Source organism: Salvelinus namaycush, unplaced genomic scaffold (genome assembly GCF_016432855.1).
Source record: "Salvelinus namaycush isolate Seneca unplaced genomic scaffold, SaNama_1.0 Scaffold4, whole genome shotgun sequence".
Lineage (NCBI taxonomy): Eukaryota > Metazoa > Chordata > Actinopteri > Salmoniformes > Salmonidae > Salvelinus > Salvelinus namaycush.
The window spans coordinates 870490-884891 of NW_024061007.1; the positions used below are offsets into that span (position 1 = coordinate 870490).

The following is a 14402-nucleotide window of genomic DNA, read 5'->3' on the forward strand; positions in this document are numbered from 1 at the left end:
CTGTCAGAAAAATATCCGGACGTTGTGGGAAAAAGCTGCTACGTTAGCACAATGTATAACCACTGATTTCAGCTCTAAATATGCACATTTTCGAACAAAACATAAGTGTATGTATAACCTGATGTTATAGGACTGTCATCTGATGAAGCTTATCAAGGTTAGTCAAAAATGATATATCTTTTGCTGGTTTGTTACGATCACTAACTTTTGCTGCTGGGAAATGGCTTGTGTTTCTGGCTATTGTGGTAAGCTAATATAATGCTATATTGTGTTTTCGCTGTAAAACACTTAAGAAATCGGAAATATTGGCTGGAATCACAAGATGCCTGTCTTTCATTTGCTGTACACCATGTATTTTTCAGAAATGTTTTATGATGAGTATTTAGGTATTTGACGTTGGTGTCTGTAATTACTCTGGCTGCTTCGGTGCTATTTCTAACGGTAGCTGTGATGGTAGCTGCAATGTAAAACTGATTTATAGCTCAAATATGCACATTTTTCGAACAAAACAGATTTATTGAATAACATGATATAAGACTGTCATCTGATGAAGTTGTTTCTTGGTTAGTTTGATTGGTTCTTGGTTAGTTAGGTTGGTTTTGTGCATGCTACCTGTGCTGTGAAAAATGTCTGTCCTTTTTTGTATTTGGTGGTGAGCTAACATAAATATACGTGGTGTTGATGTTATCTTCCGGCGCCGACCGAGATGGCCGCCTCGCTTCGCGTTCCTTGGAAAATATGCAGTATTTTGTTTTTTTATGTGTTATTTCTTACATCGGTACCCCAGGTAATCTTAGGTTTCATTACATACAGTCGGGAGGAACTACTGAATATACGATTAACGTCAACTCATCATCGTTCCTACCAGGAATATGACTTTCCCGAAACGGAACCAGTGGTTTGCCTTCCACCCAATACAATGGATCTGATCCCAGCCGGCGACCCTATGCGACGCCGTAAAAGTGGCAAACGTAGCGGTCTCCTGGTCAGGCTTCGGAGACGGGCACATCACGCTCCACTCCCTAGCATACTACTCGCCAATGTCCAGTCTCTTGACAATAAGGTTGATGAAATCCGAGCACGGGTAACATTCCAGAGAGACATCAGGGATTGCAACGTGCTCTGCTTCACGGAAACATGGCTAACTCAAGAGACGCTAACGGAGTCGGTGCAGCCAGCTGGTTTCTTCACGCATCGCGCCGACAGAAACAAACATCTTTCTGGTAAGAAGAGGGGTGGGGGGGTATGCCTTATGATTAACGAGACGTGGTGTGATCACCATAACAACACACAGGAACTCAAGTCATTCTGTTAACCTGATCTAGAACTCCTCACAATCAAATGTCGACCGCATTATCTACCAAGGGAATTCTCTTCGATCATAATCACAGCCGTATATATTCCCCCCCAAGCAGACACATCGATGGCCCTGAACGAACTTTATCTGACTCTTTGTAAACTGGAAACCACACACCCTGAGGCTGCATTCATCGTAGCTGGGGATTTTAACAAGGCTAATCTAAAAACAAAACTCCCTAAATTCTATCAGCATATCGATTGTGCTACCAGGGCTGGAAAAACCCTAGATCATTGTTATACTAATTTCCGCGACGCATATAAGGCCCTCCCCCGCCCTCCTTTCGGAAAAGCTGACCACGACTCCATTTTGTTGATTCCAGCCTACAAACAGAAACTAAAACAACAAGCTCCCGCGCTCAGGTCTGTTCAACGCTGGTCCGACCAATCTGATTCCACGCTTCAAGACTGCTTCGATCACGCGGATTGGAATATGTTCCGCATTGCGTCCAACAACAACATTGACGAATATGCTGATTCGGTGAGCGAGTTCATTAGGAAGTGCATTGACGATGTCGTACCCACAGCAACGATTAAAACATTCCCAAACCAGAAACCGTGGATTGACGGCAGCATTCGCGTGAAACTGAAAGCGCGAACCACTGCTTTTAACCAGGGCAAGGTGACCGGAAACATGACAAGGCAATCAAACAGGCTAAGTCCCAGTACAGAGACAAAATAGAGTCGCAATTCAACAGCTCAGACACAAGAGGTATGTGGCAGGGTCTACAGTCAACACGGATTACAAAAAGAAAACCAGCCCCGTCGCGGACCAGGATGTCTTGCTCCCAGACAGGCTAAATAACTTTTTTGCCCGCTTTGAGGACAATACAGTGCCACTGACACGGCCCGCTACCAAAACCTGCGGGCTCTCCTTCACTGCAGCCGAGGTGAGTAAAACATTTAAACGTGTTAACCCTCGCAAGGCTGCAGGCCCAGACGGCATTCCCAGCCGCGTCCTCAGAGCATGCGCAGACCAGCTGGCTGGTGTGTTTACGGACATATTCAATCAATCCTTATCCCAGTCTGCTGTTCCCACATGCTTCAAGAGGGCCACCATTGTTCCTGTTCCCAAGAAAGCTAAGGTAACTGAGCTAAACGACTACCGCCCCGTAGCACTCACTTCCGTCATCATGAAGTGCTTTGAGAGACTAGTCAAGGACCATATCACCTCCACCCTACCGGACACCCTAGACCCACTCCAATTTGCTTACCGACCCAATAGGTCCACAGACGACGCAATCGCAATCACACTGCACACTGCCCTAACCCATCTGGACAAGAGGAATACCTATGTGAGAATGCTGTTCATCGATTACAGCTCAGCATTTAACACCATAGTACCCTCCAAACTCGTCATCAAGCTCGAGACCCTGGGTCTCGACCCCGCCCTGTGCAACTGGGTCCTGGACTTCCTGACGGGCCGCCCCCAGGTGGTGAGGGTAGGTAACAACATCTCCACCCCGCTGATCCTCAACACTGGGGCCCCACAAGGGTGCGTTCTGAGCCCTCTCCTGTACTCCCTGTTCACCCACGACTGCGTGGCCATGCACGCCTCCAACTCAATCATCAAGTTTGCGGATGACACTAGAGTGGTAGGCTTGATTACCAACAACGACGAGACGGCCTACAGGGAGGAGGTGAGGGCCCTCGGAGTGTGGTGTCAGGAAAATAACCTCACACTCAACGTCAACAAAACAAAGGAGATGATTGTGGACTTCAGGAAACAGCAGAGGGAGCACCCCCCTATCCACATCGACGGGTCAGTAGTGGAGAAGGTGGAAAGTTTTAAGTTCCTCGGTGTACACATCACGGACAAACTAAATTGGTCCACCCACACAGACAGTGTTGTGAAGAAGGCGCAGCAGCGCCTCTTCAACCTCAGGAGGCTGAAGAAATTCGGCTTGTCACCAAAAGCACTCACAAACTTCTACAGATGCACAATCGAGAGCATCCTGTCGGGCTGTATCACCGCCTGGTACGGCAACTGCTCCGCCCACAACCGTAAGGCTCTCCAGAGGGTAGTGAGGTCTGCAGAACGCATCACCGGGGGCAAACTACCTGCCCTCCAGGACACCTACACCACCCGATGTCACAGGAAGGCCATAAAGATCATCAAGGACAACAACCACCCAAGCCACTGCCTGTTCACCCCGCTATCATCCAGAAGGCGAGGTCAGTACAGGTGCATCAAAGCAGGGACCGAGAGACTGAAAAACAGCGTCTATCTCAAGGCCATCAGACTGTTAAACAGCCACCACTAACATTTAGCGGCCGCTGCCAACATACTGACTCAACTCCAGCCACTTTAAAAATGGGAATTGATGGAAATTATGTAAAAATGTACCACTAGCCACTTTAAACAATGCCACTTAATATAATGTTTACATACCCTACATTACCCATCTCATATGTATATGTATATACTGTACTCTATATCATCTACTGCATCTTGCCATCTTTATGTAATACATGTACTACTAGTCACTTTAAACTATGCCACTTTATGTTTACATACTCTACAGTACTCATCTCATATGTATATACCGTACTCTATACCATCTACTGCATCTTGCCTATGCCGTTCTGTACCACCACTCATTCATATATCTTTATGTACATATTCTTTATCCCTTTACACTTGTGTGTATAAGGTAGTAGTTGTGGAATTGTTAGGTTAGATTACTTGTTGGTTATTACTGCACGGTCGGAACTAGAAGCACAAGCATTTCGCTACACTCGCATTAACATCTGCTAACCATGTGTATGTGACTAATACAATTTGATTTGATTTGTTTTCGCTGTAAAACATTTTAAAAATCGGAATTGTTGGCTGGATTCACAAGATGTTTATCTTTCAAATGCTGTATTGGACTTGTTAATGTGTGAAAGTTAAATATTTTTGAATATTTTCAGTGGAACCCCGGGGCTAGACAGGTTATTAACCTCTTAGCGCTAGGGGTCAGAATTATTATATATATTTTTTTTTAATAACGTGCCCAACGTAAATGGACATTTTCTCTGGCCCAGAATATGCATATAATTTACAGATTAGGATAGAAAACACTCCAAAGTTTCCAAAACTGTCAAAACATTGTCTGTATATTTATGTTAGCTCACCACCAAATACAAAAAATCACAGACATTTCTTTCACAGCACAGGTAGCTTACACAACCCCCAAATAGAGATAGAATGAATCACTAACCTTTGAAATTCTTCATCAGATGAGTCATATAACATCATGTTACACAATACATTTATGTTTTGTTCGATAATGTGCATATATATATAAAAAAAAATCTCAGTTTACATTGGCGTGTTACATGCAGTAATGTTTTGATTCCAAAACATCTGGTGACTTTGCAGAAATACTCATAATAAACATTGATAAATGATGCAAGTGTTGTTCACATAATTAAAGATAAACTTATCCTCTACGCAACTGCTGTGTCAGATTTCAAAATAAACTTTACAGAAAAAGATTAATCTGAGAACGGCGTTTAGAGCACAATCCAGCCAAAGAAATAATCGCCATTTTGGTGTCAACAAATGCTACCAAAACACACCATAAATATGCACTTACCTTCGAATAACTTCATCAGAAGGCACTCCCAGGATTCCCAGATCAACAATAAATGACTGAAAAGTTCCATAAAGCCCATCATTTAGCCACTTGTTGTTAGCATGTTCATCCCAGGAATCCATTTCATGACGCACGAACAATCCATCCAGACAAACTCAAAAAGTTCCGTTGCAGGTCGTAGAAAAAGGTCAAATGATGTTTGCAATCCATATTTAGTATGTGTTTTACATTAATCATCAATAAGGATCCAACCGGAGAATTTCATTGTCTGAAGAAAGAGCATTGGAACGAGAGCTCTCTCTCTCCCTCGCGCGCAAATCCAGACTGAGAATTCTGACGACCACTCACTAGAACAGCTCCTATGAGCCCCTCCCTTATAGTAGAATAATAAGACTAAAATCTAAAGACGACGACATCTAGTGGAAGCCCTAGGCAGTGTTTGTTTGGTCATATCTACAAGGGGTACCATTTGTTTTGAAAATCGACTTCTCATTTCCTGTTTTGACCTCTTCTCAGGTTTTTGTCTGCCAGATGAGTTCTGTTATACTTACAGAAATAATTCAAACAGTTTTAGAAACTTCAGAGTGTTTTCTATACAATAGTAATAATTATATGCATGTATAACCTTCTGGGACAGAGTAGGAGGAAATTTCGTTTGGGCACGCAATTTGTTCAAAGTGGAAACACTGCCCCCTATCCCTATGAATTAACAGCACCGTTTCAAGGCAGACAACAGACGATGTTCATGATCGTTTGATAAACATACTTTTGTAATTAGAATTTAGGTTAACATAATCTTCACCTCTTTAGTTCACTTTCATAAAAAAAAAATCAAAATGAGTTTTAAAAGAATCTTACCCCCATTTTGTCCTCCACCTTCACAATTTGAAGTATTAAACAGACTTGAGAACAGATTAAATGTGTGAAATGCACTCATTTGGGATCTGGTGTTCACTTGGGACTCTCTATCTTACTGGTATATTAAACACATTTTGCAGGTCAAAACTCCATCCCATCAAAACAGGCTGAAATGTCAAGTGGTCTTTTCAAACAGCTGTTACACTAAAAGGACATTATCATTTTCTCAATGTCACAGTATTATTCCAACATCATAGTGTGAAAATGTATATAGAAACACAGGAAAATCACATTTACCTGGGCATTAAAACATTCTGCACTTGAAATTGGGGCAAATGCTTAATAAATTAGAAAGAAATGAATACTTAACTAAAATGGGGGGAAATTACATAATAACTTAAGTTATTACATTATAATGAGTTATTACAGTAATTATTGGTTATTACATTATAATTTGCAGTATGCCTGTCGGGCCCTTCACTCCTAGTGCCACTGACAAGGGGCCAATGTGTTACTAGAGGCAGGACTGATAAACTAATGACTGTCTCATGTTGAAAGTCCAAGTCAGTATCATGAATTTAATGCTCAAGTTATTCCATATACTTTGACTAGTCTAGTCATTCCATAAATGTTTTTGTGTATTGTACCTTGACTAGTCTAGTCATTCCATAAATGTTTTTGTGTATTGTACCTTGACTAGTCTAGTCATTCCATAAATGTTTTTCTGTATTGTACCTTGACTAGTCTGGTCATTCCATAAATGTTTTTGTGTATTGTACCTTGACTAGTCTGGTCATTCCATAAATGTTCTTGTGTATTGTACCTTGACTAGTCTAGTCATTCCATATACCTTGACTAGTCTAGTCATTCCATAAATGTTATTCTGTATTGTACCTTGACTAGTCTGGTCATTCCATAAATGTTCTTCTGTATTGTACCTTGACTAGTCTGGTCATTCCATAAATGTTCTTCTGTATTGTACCTTGACTAGTCTAGTCATTCCATAAATGTTCTTGTGTATTGTACCTTGACTAGTCTAGTCATTCCATAAATGTTTTTGTGTATTGTACCTTGACTAGTCTAGTCATTCCATAAATGTTTTTGTGTATTGTACCTTGACTAGTCTAGTCATTCCATAAATGTTCTTGTGTATTGTACCTTGACTAGTCTAGTCATTCCATAAATGTTCTTGTGTATTGTACCTTGACTAGTCTAGTCATTCCATAAATGTTCTTGTGTATTGTACCTTGACTAGTCTAGTCATTCCATAAATGTTCTTGTGTATTGTACCTTGACTAGTCTTGTCACGATCGTGTGGAGGAGAGACGGACCAAAACGCAGCATGAGGAAAATAAGCCATCTTCTTTTTATTATTGAAGAAGGCAAAACGAAACAAAACACTTACAAACTACCAAAACAACAAACGATCGTGAAGCTAAATAACGTAGTGCACACACACAGGCTACAAACGTTCTACATAGACAATTCCCCACAACAAACTAAAGCCTATGGCTACCATAAATATGGCTCCCAATCAGAGACAACAGAAACCAGCTGTCTCTAATTGGGAACCCATTCAGGCAACCATAGACTTTCCTAGACAACTACACACAACATAGACACAGCTAGACAACTATACTAAACATAAAGCCAACTACTCTAAATAAACCCCCTAAACCTTACAATCACCCTGGACACTACAAAACCCACATAAATACCCATGTCACACCCTGACCTAACTAAAATAATAAAGAAAACAAAGAATACTAAGGCCAGGGCGTGACATAGCCCCCCCCTTAAGGTGCGAACTCCGGGCGCACCAGCACAAAGTCTAGGGGAGGGCCTGGGTGGGCATCTGACCACGGTGGTGGCTCAGGCTGAGGGCGAGGTCCCCACCCCACCATAATCAATCCCCGCTTCTTTATCCCCCTCACAATGCCCACCCTCCAAATAACCCCACCTAAATTAAGGGGCATCATCAGGATAAGGAGCAGCACCGGAATGAGGGGCAACACCGGAATGAGGGGCAACACCGGAATGAGGGGCAACACCAGAATGAGGGGCAACACCAGAATGAGGGGCAACACCAGAATGAGGGGCAACACCAGAATGAGGGGCAACACCAGAATGAGGGGCAACACCAGAATGAGGGGCAACACCAGAATGACTGGCGGATCCTGGCTGGCTGGCTCTGGACGCTCTTGGCTGGTTGACGGCTCTGGACGGTCATGGCTGGCTGACGGCTCTGGACGGTCATGGCTCGCTGACGGCTCTGGACGGTCATGGCTCGCTGACGGCTCTGGACGGTCATGGCTCGCTGACGGCTCTGGACGGTCATGGCTCGCTGACGGCTCTGGACGGTCATGGCTCGCTGACGGCTCTGGACGGTCATGGCTCGCTGACGGCTCTGGACGGTCATGGCTCGCTGACGGCTCTGGACGGTCATGGCTCGCTGACGGCTCTGGACGGTCATGGCTGGCGGAAGGCTCTGGCTGATCCGGTCTGGCGGAAGGCTCTGGCTGATCCGGTCTGGCGGAAGGCTCTGGCTGATCCGGTCTGGCGGAAGGCTCTGGCTGATCCGGTCTGGCGGAAGGCTCTGGCTGATCCGGTCTGGCGGAAGGCTCTGGCTGATCCGGTCTGGCGGAAGGCTCTGGCAGATCCGGTCTGGCGGAAGGCTCTGGCTGATCCGGTCTGGCGGAAGGCTCTGGCTGATCCGGTCTGGCGGAAGGCTCTGGCTGATCCGGTCTGGCGAACGGCTCTGGCGGCTCCTGTCTGGCGGACGGCTCTAGCGGCTCCTGTCTGGCGGACGGCTCTGTAGGCTCATGGCAGACGGGCGGCTTTGCAGGCTCATGGCAGACGGGCGGCTTTGCAGGCTCATGGCAGACGGACAGTTCAGACGGCGTAGGGCAGACGGGCAGTTCAGGCGCCGCTGGGCAGACGGGCAGTTCAGGCGCCGCTGGGCAGACGGGCAGTTCAGGCGCCGCTGGGCAGACGGGCAGTTCAGGCGCCGCTGGGCAGACGGGCAGTTCAGGCGCCGCTGGGCAGACGGGCAGTTCAGGCGCCGCTGGGCAGACGGGCAGTTCAGGCGCCGCTGGGCAGACGGCAGACTCTGGCCGGCTGAGACGCACTGTAGGCCTGGTGCGTGGTACCGGAACTGGAGGTACCGGGCTAATGACACGCACCTTAAGGCTAGTGCGGAGAACAACAACAGGGCACACTGAGTTCTCAAAGCGCACTACATGCCTGGTGCGTGGTACCGGACTGAGGGCACGCACCTCAGGACGAGTGCGGGGAGAAATAACAGTGTGTACAGGACTCAGGAGACGCACAGGTGGCTTAGTGCGTGGTGCCGGAACTGGAGGCACTGGGCTGGAGACACGCACCATAGGGAGAGTGCGTGGAGGAGGAACAGGGCTCTGAAAACGCACTGAAAGCCTGGTGCGTGGTGTAGGCACTGGTGGTACTAGGCTGGGGCGGGAAGGTGGCGCCGGATATACCGGACCGTGAAGGAGGACACGTGCTCTTGAGCACCGAGCCTCCCCAACCTTACCAGGTTGAATGGTCCCCGTAGCCCTGCCAGTGCGGCGAGGTGGAATAGCCCGCACTGGGCTATGCAGGCGAACCGGGGACACCACCTGTAAGGCTGGTGCCATGTACGCCGGCCCGAGGAGACGTACTGGAGGCCAGATACGTTGGGCCGGCTTCATGGCACTCGGCTCGATGCCCAACCTAGCCCTCCCAGTGCGGCAAGGTGGAATAGGCCGCACTGGGCTAAGCACGCGTACTGGGGACACCGTGCGCTTTACCGCATAACACGGTGTCTGACCAGTACAACGCCCTCTTACTCCACGGCAAGCCCGGGGAGTTGGCTCAGGTATCCAACCCGGGTTCGCCACACTCCCCTTTAGCCCCCCCCCAAGAAATTTTTGGGTGTTACTCACGGGCTTCCAGCCACTCTGCCTTGCCTTTGCCTCATAAAACCGCCTCTCCGCTTTCGCTGCCTCCAGCTCCGCTTTGGGACGGCGATATTCCCCTGGCTGAGTCCAGGGTCCTTTGCCGTCCAGGATCTCCTCCCATGTCCATGAGTCCTGTTTACTTTGCCGCTGTTGTTGGTTCCGATCATGCTGCTTGATCCTGTTGTGGTGGGGAATTCTGTCACGATCGTGTGGAGGAGAGACGGACCAAAACGCAGCATGAGGAAAATAAGCCATCTTCTTTTTATTATTGAAGAAGGCAAAACGAAACAAAACACTTACAAACTACCAAAACAACAAACGATCGTGAAGCTAAATAACGTAGTGCACACACACACACACACACACACACACACACACACACACACACACACACACACACACACACACACACACACACACACACACACACACACACACACACACACACACACACACACACACACACACACACACACACAGGCTACAAACGTTCTACATAGACAATTCCCCACAACAAACTAAAGCCTATGGCTACCTTAAATATGGCTCCCAATCAGAGACAACAGAAACCAGCTGTCTCTAATTGGGAACCCATTCAGGCAACCATAGACTTTCCTAGACAACTACACACAACATAGACACAGCTAGACAACTATACTAAACATAAAGCCAACTACTCTAAATAAACCCCCTAAACCTTACAATCACCCTGGACACTACAAAACCCACATAAATACCCATGTCACACCCTGACCTAACTAAAATAATAAAGAAAACAAAGAATACTAAGGCCAGGGCGTGACAAGTCTAGTCATTCCATAAATGTTCTTGTGTATTGTACCTTGACTAGTCTAGTCATTCCATAAATGTTTTTGTGTATTGTACCTTGACTAGTCTAGTCATTCCATATACCTTGACTAGTCTAGTCATTCCATAAATGTTTTTGTGTATTGTACCTTGACTAGTCTGGTCATTCCATAAATGTTTTTGTGTATTGTACCTTGACTAATCAAATTCTTCCATGTATTATAACAGATTGGTGTATTGTTAATTGATCCATAACGTAATAACCAATAATTACTGTAATAAGTCATTATAATGTAATAACTTACTAGTCCAATGCTCTAACCACTAGGCTACCCTGTCACCCCAGGTATATCAATCATATTTGTTTGTTAATATCTTAATTAATAAAATTATAATTTCCAAAAAACTTGTTTTGTTTTTTAAAATCATCATTTATTCAATTATCAGTAGAATAGAATTGAATAAAATATTTTCATAACTAAAAATGTATTGGTCAGAGCCATCATCCCTTCTGTGTAGCCAGATGAATCTTCCTGCTGAACAGCCAATCACATCAAAGTGCTCCCTGCTGCCTGGTGTGCTCTCTCTGGTTTCACTGGGTGTCCAAGGCAACCGCTGTGGAGCCCTGGTTGGTGGTGATCAGGGGTCAATGCTGTTTCACTGGGTGTCCAAGGCAACCGCTGTCGAGGCCTGGTTGGTGGTGATCAGGGGTCAATGCTGTTTCACATTGATGTTGCCACAGGATCCTGGATGGTACTTCCTGAATGAGAAGAATCAGAGGGGGTTGGTTAGGTTGGAAATGTCATTACATGTTATCAGCTGTAACATTGTCTCAACAGTGATGAATACCAAGTGCTGTACAGGACTTACAACACATTGAGATAGTACTGAAGCTTTGTGATGGGAAGATGTGGCTGTTACTGCAGTGGTGTGGAGGCTGCATTGTGGGACCTGGTGGACTGACAGAGTTGGTGGGATGAGATGGAGGAGTCTGGAGGTCAAAACATGATGAACAAACAAAACAAGAAAACATCACAAATACTGATTTAACTGTTAAAGTCTCAAATATATGTCATGAAACTTTAGACAGTTTGTTATGATAAAACAACATTTACAACAGGTATAACTGGGTCAGCTGGATTAGACTGAATTAAAGGATGGTTGACTCCAATGCAATGTGTAGAGCAGTTGTGTTCCTTGTTGGCAGTGGAAGCTGGAACACACATCACCCCAATCATCACACCTACAGAACATTCTGCTGTTTGTAAATCAAGTTCCTCTAGATCTGGGATACGTGTTCAGTGTAACAGAGGTAGTATCACGTTGACGTCACTGGAGAAGAATCTGTACTTACCTGATCTGTGGCCCCGCCTGGTTCCTCCCAGAAGCGGAGGTGGAACAACGTGGGGGATAATGGGGGGGAGGGTGATACCAGCCGCTCAACAACAGACCAACAGGCAGTTCTGGGAAACAGATGAACATTTCTGAGAAGTCACACCCCTACCTTTGTCTTGACAAATAAATTATTGTTTGGTTTTGTACAAGCTGTGGTATATAGATGCAGAATCCAGTGGGGTGAATAAACTTGGTTTGAGCTTTTCTCTGCATTCGTTTGAGTTAATACTCTGTTTACAACTTAACACCTTGCTTCGATGTATTTACTTTAATCCCTAAATGTTTTTATTCATCTTCAGAATTAGAATGAAATGAACCTTGTTTTCACATTAAACATAAAGAAAAGGGTGGTGACATGTTCTAATCTTCCCGTGCAGTCACATGATGACAAACACAAGCAGTATCTGTAACAGCACCGTTTCTAGACAGACAACAGAGGATGTTCATGATGTTTTGATAAACACACTATTAGAATTAGAATAAAGGTTAACATAAACTTTTCCTCTTCAGTTATCTTTCATAAATGCTCAAAATGAGTTTTGAAATAATCTTCACCTCCACAAATGAAGTATTAAAACCACTTGAGAAGCTGTCATTGTGAACAGATTACATTAGTGAAATCCCCTCATTTGGGATCTGGTGTTACACTTAAAGGGCATTATCTCTACAGGATCCGTATCCCCCCACGAGACGGTTGAGCTAACGTAGGCTAATGTGATTAGCATGAGGTATAAGTAACAATAACATTTCCCAGGAAATAGACATATCTAATATGGGCAGAAAGCTTACATTATTGTTCATCTAACTGCACTCTCCAATTTACAGTAGCTGTTACAGTGAAAGAATACCATGCTATTTTGTGAGGAGAGTGCACAGTTATATACTTGAACATGTATTAATAAACCAATTGGGCACAATTGGGCAGTCTCGATACAACATTTTTTAACAGAATGGTTCACTGAATCAGTCATAAACTTTGCAAATACACTGCTTCCATTAAGTGGCCAAAGTCAAAATTGTGCCAAACCTGAAATATTACATTATGGCCTTTCTCTTGCATTTCAAAGATGGGAAGAAAAAACATTTTTTTGTTTGTATTATCTTTTACCAGATCTAATATGTTATATTCGCCTACATTAAAATAATGTTGAATATTTAATAAGCAGTGGTTGATTGAGTTTGTTGTAATGGAACCAATAGAAACGTCCTAAAAGTACAAACAAACCCCGCCCACCTGGAGGACTAAAGGAAATGCTCAAAGTATTTGTAAGATTTCAAATAGTATTTGAATCCAGGGTGGTATTCGTTAGAGAAAACTGTAGCAAAACATTTAGTAACAGAATTATTTTAGTTCAGTTAGTCCCTCCCTGTTTCAGTTGATTTTCTTCAGTTTGCTGCCTCGTGGATATGATTCAGGTCTCCGTGGAAACATCAGTGTAAATTCACCTTTGATTTTTACTCCTCACTTTCCCTTTCCCATAGGGTTTTACTGCCCCCTGCTGGAGACTGGAGCACACTGCAGTCCCTTTCAGGTCCATAGGGTTTTACTGCCCCCTACTGGAGACTGGAGCACACTGCAGTCCCTTTCAAGGCCATAGGGTTTTACTGCCCCCTGCTGGAGACTGGAGCACACTGCAGTCCCTTTCAGGTCCATAGGGTTTTACTGCCCCCTGCTGGAGACTGGAGCACACTGCAGTCCCTTTCAGGTCCATAGGGTTTTACTTCCCCCTGCTGGAGACTGGAGCACACTGCAGTCCCTTTCAGGTCCATAGGGTTTTACTGCCCCCTGCTGGAAACTGGAGCACACTGCAGTCCCTGGCTTTCTTTGTGCAGCCGGATGATGAGGCCCTCATCAATACAGGTACTGTATGTAGAACCATAGTAAAGACCAGTATTGACTATCAATACAGGTACTGTATGTAGAACACTAATTTAAACCTGGTCAGAAGCACCGTAGTGCACTACGTAGGGATTAGGGAACCATTTGGAACAGAGACAGTAATTCCCCTGAACATCTTCCTCTTCCTCATCTGGTTTCTTGAACAGCCCTTCACTCCTCCCCTCTTCCTCCCCTCCTCCCTTTTCATTCTATTCTATCAGCCACACCACTAGCTCACCTCCACTGAGCAGTATGGGAGGATGAAAGATGACACATTTAGGGCCGGTTTCCTGGACATCTACATTGAACATACTTTTTAGTCCAGGACTAGGATTAATCTGTGTCTGGGAAACCAGTCCATATAGTTTAGTAGAAAGTAAGTGATACCAGCTTGTAGTGGGCTGACTAGTCCTGAATTGTCCTTTAGTTCCTGGACCATTTTCCATGCAGCTCCAGGTGACAGAGAACACATCAATTAGGACCAACAAGCTGATCAATGATACTGAGGAGAATTACATAGAGACAGAGAACCAACTGAGAAAACATATCAATGGTTCTGAATGACAA

General features: G+C 44.9%; 1 long non-coding RNA gene across 1 annotated transcript; it reads right to left on the reverse strand.

Annotated features, from left to right (window-relative positions):
• Positions 1-10677: 10677 nt before the first annotated feature.
• Positions 10678-13463, reverse strand: LOC120041028. Its single transcript, XR_005475813.1, has 3 exons — positions 11916-13463; positions 11432-11552; positions 10678-11321 (listed from the first exon to the last, which is right to left on the reverse strand). It is a non-coding gene; the product is annotated as an uncharacterized LOC120041028 (long non-coding RNA).
• Positions 13464-14402: the final 939 nt, after the last annotated feature.